Source organism: Protomyctophum parallelum (assembly GCF_964188405.1).
Source record: "Protomyctophum parallelum genome assembly, chromosome: 5".
Taxonomy (NCBI): Eukaryota; Metazoa; Chordata; class Actinopteri; order Myctophiformes; family Myctophidae; genus Protomyctophum; species Protomyctophum parallelum.
In genome coordinates this window covers 17,439,989-17,450,411 of record NC_139702.1, presented here as the reverse complement: position 1 = coordinate 17,450,411, position 10,423 = coordinate 17,439,989, and the positions used below count along the sequence as shown (strand labels likewise).

Sequence of the window (10,423 nt, the reverse complement as noted above, 5' to 3'; positions counted from 1 at the left end):
TCCCACCCTCCCATGGGTCACAGGGGAGGCAGAACACAAGGACCAAAATAAATGTAAATACAACACAATAAGGAGAAAACAAATAGTAAAGTAAGCAAGATAAACAAAAAAGAACAACGAATGAACAAAATAGAAAAAAGAAAAAAAAAAGAAAAAAAAAAAAAGGAACGTGACAGACAGAAAATAAGATACAAACATTATAATATAGCCTACTGCATACCTCCTTGGGACGTTGAAATTGATGCTGGGCAGTTAGATAAAATTACAACTGATCGCTCGGGAGTGTTTCCAAGCCGTTGAAGTATGTTATGAAGGGCCGCCATCTAGCATGGAATTTCCCGATTGAGCCTCTAGTTTTGAATTTGAATTTTTCAAGCTTTATGGAAAAACATCACGTCTACCAGCCAGGTGGATATAGGTGGGGAAGAAGGGGATTTCCACATGAGCAGAATCCTCCTTCGTGCCAAAAGGGAGGTGAATGCGATTACATCTGCATGGGTGGATTGAAGGATTAGTGTGTCACTGGGGACCCCAAAGATGGCTATGCGAGGGCATGGTTGGATGTCCAGTGCCAGGACATCTGATAGGATTTTAAAGAAAGAGACCCAAAATATATATAGTTTAGGGCAAAAAAAGAACATATGACTAAGATCAGCAGGGGCGTGGTTACATCGGTCACATCTGTTGTTCACATTAGGATATATCTCTGCTAGTCGGGCTTTGGAGTAATGGATCCTGTGGAGGACTTTAAACTGTATTAGACTCAATCGTGCACACGAAGTGGAAGAATTAACCCTTTCAATTGCCTTACCCCACCAATTGTCCGAGAAGGTTGTGTTAATTTCATTCTCCCAGGCGGCTCTGTTCTTAATTGTATTTGTATTACTGTTGAGGGATGTAATGCTAGTGTAAATATTAGAGATGAGTGAGTTCTGATTGGGGTTAAGTTTTAGTATTTTTTCCCATGGTTGAAAAGTTGGTATATGATGGGAAAGAGGGAAATTGTGTGGATATATAGTGTCGCACCTGAAAGTAGCGAAACAGGTGTGTACTTGGAAGGTTGTATTTATTTGATAAAAGTGCGAAGCTAGAAAATATATTGTCATGATAAAGATCTTGGAAACTAGTGATTCCTTTTAGTTTCCACAGTAAAAATGAAGCGTCTAAAACAGAGGGGGGGAATCTGTGATTATTAGTAATAGGACCTAGAAATGGAAGCAGAACTGAATTTGAAATGCCGCCGAAACTGGAACCAAATCTTTAATGAGGTTAGGACAACCTGTTTTTTTGTAAACTGAGATAGAGATATTGGGTCGGGTGAACACAGTAAGGCCGGGAGGGATGTAGAGATACAGGAGTTGGCTTCAATCGGGTGCCAGGAAGTATTGATATCATGTAACCAGTAGAGTGTTTTTTGGATATTTGCATGTGCATATTTGCAACGTGTTTTTATGTATTTACCTCTGACGTGGATAACCAACGTGTTTTTATCCCATTCTGACCTGAGATCAGATTCATACGAGGTTTCCACTGGACACACACTGGTCTGATTAACCCATTCTGACCTGAGATCAGATTCTAAAAAATGTCAGTCGTTCTTCGATTTTTTTTAAATAGCAGACCTACAAGCTTGTAGCGCGCTACTCGGTGGCGCGCTATATGAGCTTGTAGATCTGCTATAGCATAACATGATGCTAACACCAAAATGGGTTCCCGTTCAGAATGGGTTAAATATGTGAGATACAATCAACAATAATTAAAGACAGGTGTCACCTGTTGTCATCTGACACAGTATCAAAGACTAATTATGGTACCAAGACAGGATAAACAATCATATGAGTCTAAGTAGATATAGTAAATATAGTAAAACATAAATACATCACAATGAGCTATCATATACTAAATATGGGGCCGGCCTCTCTAACGTGTCTGGGAAGTGAATAAACAAAAACACACAATGCTAAACTCACACCTTGAGTCTATGCTTTTAAAAAACTCAGTAGAAATATATAAAGACAATACATATAGAAAACATTAAATATAAAGAAGAGACACCATTGGAATCCAGACCACTCATATTATGTGAAGTTGTGAACTCATTGTAGAACTTCTAAACCATGGAATTTGGAATACCCAATTCTGACCGAGGCTAAACTCTAAGCAGCCCAATAAAAGCTTTGGGCGGGAACCCATTTTGGTGTTAGCATCATGTCGTGCTTTAGCTATTGAAAAATAGCAGATCTACAAGCTTGTAGGTCTGCTATTTTTGAAAAATCGAAGACACTTTTAGAATCTGATCTCAGGTCAGAATGGGTTCATAATCAAACTGTCAGGATGTAATAGACATTTTTAGAATCTGATCTCAGGTCAGAATGGGTTAAGACCTTTAGGATGCTCTGTCTGGAGTGTGTGAATCCAATAGGCCTCCCTTTGCAGTAACGCTCTGTCCCCATCACCCCCTCTTTTTAGGGGTTCCCCTGGAACCTCAAAGTGCGGACTGCATGACCCACAGCATTAAAATGTCTCGCAACAGAAGACTTCTCATCGTTATTCCGAATGGAACTTTTATGTTGATAGTTTTCCCCACATAACATACAGTAGGCCACAAGGGCATTTCAAAAGGTAAACCACACGTTTTGTTTTGCATGAAATCCTGCCTTTAACTGCATATTCTTTCCCCCGAATGTGGGTGTAAAAATGACTCACTCTTAATCATTGCATTACAGTGTATCCAATTGTGACAAGGGGAATTACCAGAGGGAAGTGTTGACAAGAAATGTTTCGGTGGGCTATAAAGGTCTGCTCTAACTAGTGTGTCCCTCAACGTTTCCTCCAACTGTGCCTTGGTCTGCCCCCCCGGGGTCTCCTCCCAGTGGGACGTGGTCCTTGGTCTGCCACCCGGGGTCTCCTCCCAGTGGGACGTGGTCCTTGGTCTGCCCCCCCGGGGTCTCCTCCCAGTGGGACGTGATCCTTGGTCTGCCCCCCCGGGGTCTCCTCCCAGTGGGACGTGGTCCTTGGTCTGCCCCCCCGGGGTCTCCTCCCAGTGGGACGTGGTCCTTGGTCTGCCCCCCCAGGGTCTCCTCCCAGTGGGACGTGATCCTTGGTCTGCCACCCAGGGGTCTCCTCCCAGTGGGACGTGGTCCTTGGTCTGCCCCCCCGGGGTCTCCTCCCAGTGGGACGTGATCCTTGGTCTGCCCCCCCGGGGTCTCCTCCCAGTGGGACGTGATCCTTGGTCTGCCCCCCGGGGTCTCCTCCCAGTGGGACGTGGTCCTTGGTCTGCCCCGGGGTCTCCTCCCAGTGGGACGTGGTCCTTGGTCTGCCCCGGGGTCTCCTCCCAGTGGGACGTGGTCCTTGGTCTGCCCCGGGGTCTCCTCCCAGTGGGACGTGGTCCTTGGTCTGCCCCGGGGTCTCCTCCCAGTGGGACGTGGTCCTTGGTCTGCCCCGGGGGTCTCCTCCCAGTGGGACGTGATCCTTGGTCTGCCCCGGGGTCTCCTCCCAGTGGGACGTGGTCCTTGGTCTGCCCCGGGGGTCTCCTGCCAGTGGGACGTGATCCTTGTTCTGCCCCCCGGGGTCTCCTCCCAGTGGGACGTGGTCCTTGGTCTGCCCCCCGGGGTCTCCTCCCAGTGGGACGTGGTCCTTGGTCTGCCCCGGGGTCTCCTCCCAGTGGGACATGATCCTTGGTCTGCCCCGGGGGCTCCTCCCAGTGGGACGTGGTCCTTGGTCTGCCCCGGGGTCTCCTCCCAGTGGGACGTGGTCCTTGGTCTGCCCCGGGGTCTCCTCCCAGTGGGACGTGGTCCTTGGTCTGCCCCGGGGTCTCCTCCCAGTGGGACGTGATCCTTGGTCTGCCACCCGGGGTCTCCTCCCAGTGGGACGTGGTCCTTGGTCTGCCCCGGGGTCTCCTCCCAGTGGGACGTGGTCCTTGGTCTGCCCCGGGGTCTCCTCCCAGTGGGACGTGATCCTTGGTCTGCCCCGGGGTCTCCTCCCAGTGGGACGTGATCCTTGGTCTGCCCCGGGGTCTCCTCCCAGTGGGACGTGGTCCTTGGTCTGCCCCGGCTGACTGACTGGCTGGCTGGCTGGCTGGCTGGCTGGCTGACTGACTGACTGACTGACTGACTGACTGACTGACTGACTGACTGACTGACTGACTGACTGACTGACTGACAAACTGGCTGACTGACTGACTGACTGACTGACTGACTGACTGACTGACAAACTGGCTGACTGACTGACTGACTGACTGACTGACTGGCTGACTGACTGACTGACTGACTGACTGACTGGCTGGCTCGCTGGCTGACTGACTGACGACTGTAGCAAATGTTTGGTCGTTTTTTTGGGCCACCACGATGCTTTTCCAATGGGAGTCACATGGTTTGACCAAACATTTTTGTTTGATAAGAGGGAGGGGGGGGGGGGGGGGGGCAGAACACCACCAGCAATCAGCAATCAAACACAAAATGTTTGATCAAACCATGTGACTCCCATTGGAAAAGCATTGTGGTGGACCAAACATTTTCTTGATTGGTGTTTGGTACGTGTGAATGAGGCCTATGTCAGGGTGCTGGGTCCCTGATAATAATAATAATAATAATAATAATAATAATAATAATGTAATAATAATAATAATGTAATAGACAGCCCCTTTCATGACTTCCCAATGCATTTTTCCTCGTAGACATTTCAAAAAGTAATTATTTAAAGACATTTTAAGCGTCGTATGAAGACAACTCGAGTCGTGACAAATCACGACAACGAACACAATATTTTGGACCAAAACAAATAATTACAAAGAAGAAAAACTATTATTTGTTCGGCCCAAAACATTGTGTTTATTGTCATGATTTGTCACGACAAGCGTTGGCTTTGTCCGCGGCGTAACCGTCTTTAAATAAATACTGTGTCCGCGGCGTAACCGTCTTTAAATAAATACTGTGTCCGCGGCGTAACCGTCTTTAAATAAATACTTTGTCCGCGGCGTAACCGTCTTTAAATAAATACTTTGTCCGCGGCGTAACCGTCTTTAAATAAATACTTTGTCCGCGGCGTAACCGTCTTTAAATAAATACTTTGTCCGCGGCGTAACCGTCTTTCTGATGAAAATGAACGGGGCCTTCTTTTCCGGGGAAGGGGGGGGGGGGGGGGGTGGCTGCGATGCTCTATAGAGGGTATGGGATGCCCACTGAATGGTAAAAAACTACTTTCTGGCCTTGACAGCCCATACATCAAAACAGAAAAGTCCAATATGATTGCATTAAACAACGTTAAACAATGTTAAACTCACTTTGCATGTTGCTTTGCCACTCGACTTGCCACTCGATGTGTCATTCACTTTAAGCATGTGCATACCCTCTATCAAAAGGCCGAAGGCATGGGGAGAGAGTATGTTTTATAAATAGTTTTAGAAATATTGCACGAATCAGAGCCTATTTGTCCTTGGACGATGCAAAAACGCTAATCCACGCCTTTGTTTTTTCTCGGCTTGACTACTGCAATGCACTTTTTTCAGGACTGCCTAAGAAAACAACTGACAGATTACAGAACTAAGATGAGAGAACATATTACTCCAGTTTTGGCATCACTGCACTGGCTTCCGGTTGTTTTTAGGATTGATTTTAAAATTATTTTACTTGTCTATAAAGCTCTCAATGGTCTCGCACCTTCCAACCTACATGACTGCCTGCCTAAATATGTCCCAAACCGCCCCCTAAGGTCTTCCACTGCTGGCCTGCTCGCTTTGCCTAAAAAAATGGCAACTAAAAAATACGGGGAAGCAGCTTTTTGCTATACGTGCCGTCGGCATGGAACAAGCTCCCACTGTACCTTCGTCAGGAGAGAGTATGTTTTATTGTCTCCACCAGGCCGAAGGCATGGGGAGAGAGTATGTTTTATTGTCTCCACCAGGTCGAAGGCATGGGGAGAGAGTATATGTTTTATTGTCTCCACCAGGCCGAAGGCATGGGGAGAGAGTATGTTTTATTGTCTCCACCAGGCCGAAGGCATGGGGAGAGAGTATGTTTTATTGTCTCCACCAGGCCGAAGGCATGGGGAGAGAGTATGTTTTATTGTCTCCACCAGGCCGAAGGCATGGGGAGAGAGTATGTTTTATTGTCTCCACCAGGCCGAAGGCACGGGGAGAGAGTATGTTTTACTGTCTCCACCAGGCCGAAGGCATGGGGAGAGAGTATGTTTTATTGTCTCCACCAGGCCGAAGGCATGGGGAGAGAGTATGTTTTACTCTCTCCACCAGGCCGAAGGCATGGGGAGAGAGTATGTTTTACTGTCTCCACCAGGCCGAAGGCATGGGGGGAGAGAGTATGTTTTATTGTCTCCACCAGGCCGAAGGCATGGGGGGAGAGAGTATGTTTTATTGTCTCCACCAGGCCGAAGGCATGGGGGGAGAGAGTATGTTTTATTGTCTCCACCAGGCCGAAGGCATGGGGAGAGAGTATGTTTTATTGTCTCCACCAGGCCGAAGGCATGGGGAGAGAGTATGTTTTATTGTCTCCACCAGGCCGAAGGCATGGGGAGAGAGTAATCCCAAACGGGATTGGGGAACAACATATTTTCAGATGGGGGTCGGCGGCCAATTGCATTATTTTTGGGGGTCCTTGACATGAAAATGTTTGAGAACGACTGACATAGAAAACAAAAGAAAGAAAAGAAAATGTTAAGAAAGAAAATGTATCTTACGTAGTTATACTTTCCACCGTTGCATTTTGAGGTGTAGTTAATTATCTGGGACCCTTTGCTGCTGTTTCTGTTTACAACTAAGTTCTTTGCTTGGGCGAGAATTTGACAGTAGGAATTTGAAACCAATTTGGGATAATTCGGTAAACACTGCTCCGGTTGAATTGCATGCATGCATGCTCTCAAATTAAGAATGTGGTTAACCCATTCTGACCTGAGATCAGATTCATACGAGGTTTCCACTGGGACACACACTGGTCTGATTAACCCATTCTGACCTGAGATCAGATTCTAAAAATGTCAGTCGTTCTTCGATTCTTCAAGAAATAGCAGACCTACAAGCTCGTAGCGCGCCACTCGGTGGCGCGCTATGAGCTTGTAGTTCTGCTATTTTTCAATAGCTAAAGCACAACATGATGCTGACACCAAAATGGGTCCCCGTTCAGAATGTGGTTAAAGGGGACTTGGACTTATTATAGTGATTGGAAGCAGGAATAACAGCCATAACGTTCAGGTCAGTATGTGGATGCTGAGTGTTTGGTCTAGGAGGCTATAGCTACTATGTGGCATGATTGGACATGGCCTGCAAGTGTGTGTGTGTGTCAGTGTTGTTTTTGGCAGCAAATTTCTATTTTAGTTTTAGTCATAGTCTCTTGAATAGTTTTCACTTAGTTTTAGTCTTTAGCTCTGCTTTCAACACCATCCTCCCCCACAGACTGGTGGATGTTCTGGGGGAACTGGGTTTTCCACACAACACCTGCATGTGGATTAAAAGCTTCCTGTCTGGTCGCAGTCAGAGGGTGAGAGTGGGACAGCACATGTCTACGTCCCTCAGCCTCAGTACCGGCTCCCCACAGGGCTGTGTGCTGAGTCCGCTGCTCTACACCCTCTACACACACCAATGCACCCCCGCCCACCGCAGCAACACCATGGTGAAGTTCGCGGATGACACCACAGTAGTAGGGCTCATCTCCAAGGGAGATGAGTCAGCCTACAGGGATGAGGTGGTGCAGCTGACGGACTGGTGCAGAGAGAACAACCTGCTCTTGAACACATCCAAGACCCAGGAGCTGGTCATAGACTACAGGAGGAAGAAAACAGTCATTCCACCCCTGTTCATTAATGGGGACTGTGTGGAGAGGGTGTCCTCTTGCCGGTTTCTGGGAGTCCACATGGAGGAGGGCTTGACCTGGAGCACGAACACCTCTGAGCTGCTGAAGAAGGCCCAGCAGAGACTCTACTTCCTGAGGGTGCTCAGGGGGAACAACATCACACAGAGACTGCTGGTGTCCTTCTATCGGTGCTCCATAGAGAGCATACTAACGTACTGCATATGTGTGTGGTACACCAGCTGTACAGTGGCGCAGAGGAAAAAGCTCCAGGGGGTCATAAATACGGCACAGAAGATCGTTGGCTGCCCTCTCCCCACACTGGAAGAACTACACAGAGACCGCTGTCATAAAAAAACTCTGAACATTATAAAAGACACTTCCCACCCCGCTCACTCACTGTTTGAACTGTTGCCATCAGGCAGACGGTACAGAGTGATCAAGTCCAAGACCAACAGATTCAGTAACAGTTTCTATCCCACAGCGGTAGTTGCACTAAATGCTGCTAAAAAATGATCTGTTGCTGCGACACTTTTTAGTTTCTATTATCTATTATCTATTACCTTCTATTACTATTTATTATCTTAAGTACAATAAGGGTTTGTTTGTTGTACAAAGCTACACAGCTGTACACAGCTGAAAATGACATGCTTGTGCATTAGGGCTGCTGGGGTTGTGCAATAACAAGAAGTCATGTGTTTTTGTTTTATCTTGTACAGTATGTTTTGTGATATGATGCACTGATTGGTTTGCACTTTTAATTTCGTTGTACACATTGCAATGACAAATAAAGATCTATCTATCTATCTATCTATCTATCTAGTCACATTTTAGTCACCTGGAATGTTCTAGTGTTTAGTCTAGTTTTAGTCGACTAAATGTCATACGATTTCAGTCGACTAAATCTACAGGTGATTTAGTCGACTAAAATGTGTATTGACAGGCCTTGATGTCGTTGTAATGACATATTTTACACTTTGGTAGCATGCTGAAAAATCGCAGCGCGACGCGTTGTGAGATTGTAGATCCACACTGAGATTGTAGATCCACACTGTATCCACACTGTAGATCCACACTGAATTCAACATGAACAGCAAAAGGTAATCCAAGGTTGAAGCCTTAAGGTCACTGAGAAAACAACTGTCCAAGTGAATATGAGACCATATAGGCATCACCCAGACAGCATACAGTAGATACAGTTTGGCCATTTCTTTGAAACCTGTTCAGTCAAAGACACCCCTGACCCCTGACCCCTGAATGCAAGTACCCAAGACACTCAAGTTCACCCCGTTTGAGAACAATGCACTCTGGGATAGCACCTTTCCCCCACCTGTCAGCAATGTATTAAAATGTCCCTCACAGCCTTTCTAGAACATCAACCGTATAGATATATGTCTCCAAAACTAAGACATTACTCTATAAGACATGTCTGATGTCTCCTAAACTAAGACATTACTCTATAAGACATGTCTCATGTCTCCTAAACTAAGACATTACTCTATAAGCCATGTCTGATGTCTCCTAAACTAAGACATTACTCTATAAGCCATGTCTGATGTCTCCTAAACTAAGACATTACTCTATAAGCCATATCTATAAAACTAAGACATTAATCTGTAAGACATATCTATAAAACTAAGACATTACTCTATAAGCCATGTCTGATGTCTCCAAAACTAAGACATTACTCTATAAGCCATGTCTCCAAAACTAAGACATTAATCTGTAAGACATATCTATAAAACTAAGACATTACTCTATAAGACATGTCTCCAAAACAAAGACATTACTCTATAAGCCATATCTATAAAACTAAGACATTACTCTATAAGCCATATCTATAAAACTAAAACATTAGTCTATAAGCCATCTCTCCAAAACTAAGACATTACTCTATAAGCCATCTCTCCAAAACTGGTGGGTCAAACTGCACAACCAATATGTCAACGTGTAGCTATATGATTCCCTTCTTTCAAATATGATTATGAGAAAAAGAAAGAATTTGGTCACAAATAACTAGCCCATTCTGACCTGAGATCAGATTCACACAAGGTTTCCACTGGACACACACTGGTCTGATTAACCCATTCTGACCTGAGATCAGATTCTAAAAATGTCAGTCGTTCTTCGATTTTTCAAAAAAGTAGCAGACCTACAAGCTCGTATCGCGCCACTCGGTGGCGCGATATGAGCTTGTAGATCTGCTATTTTTCAATAGCTAAAGCATTACATGATGCCAACACCAAATTGGGTGCCCGGTCAGAATGGGCTAGATAACGTAGCAGGCTAGGTTTAGTCTGTCCTCTGAAAGGGGCCAGGGTGGGTTATTATTCTCTGCCCTCCTCTGGGTCTCACGCGGAAAGCCTTGACTGACAGCAAGACAAAGCAAATATTATGCAAAGCTCAAAACAACTGCTTGATTGGAGTCCCAGTCATGATACTCTCAGGCAGCGTTTTGAGCTGCATGTCGACCTTGTGGTTTTGAAGTCCAACGAGGCAATTAGAACATTCCTATAATTCTCGGAATAATATTACATTTTGATGTTTTATGTCTGCTACGGACAAAAGGCACTGTATTCTGTATGTGGGAAAATGCTAAATACGACAGGGAACAATTTATTAATGTC

The 10,423-nt window shown here is 45.7% G+C and overlaps 1 protein-coding gene across 1 annotated transcript in view; it reads left to right on the top strand.

Moving 5' to 3' along the window:
• The window catches only part of rps15a (ribosomal protein S15a), a 619,775-nt gene that overhangs the window by 288,865 nt on the left and 320,487 nt on the right, over positions 1-10,423 (top strand). The gene's annotated exons all lie outside the window — the stretch shown is intronic.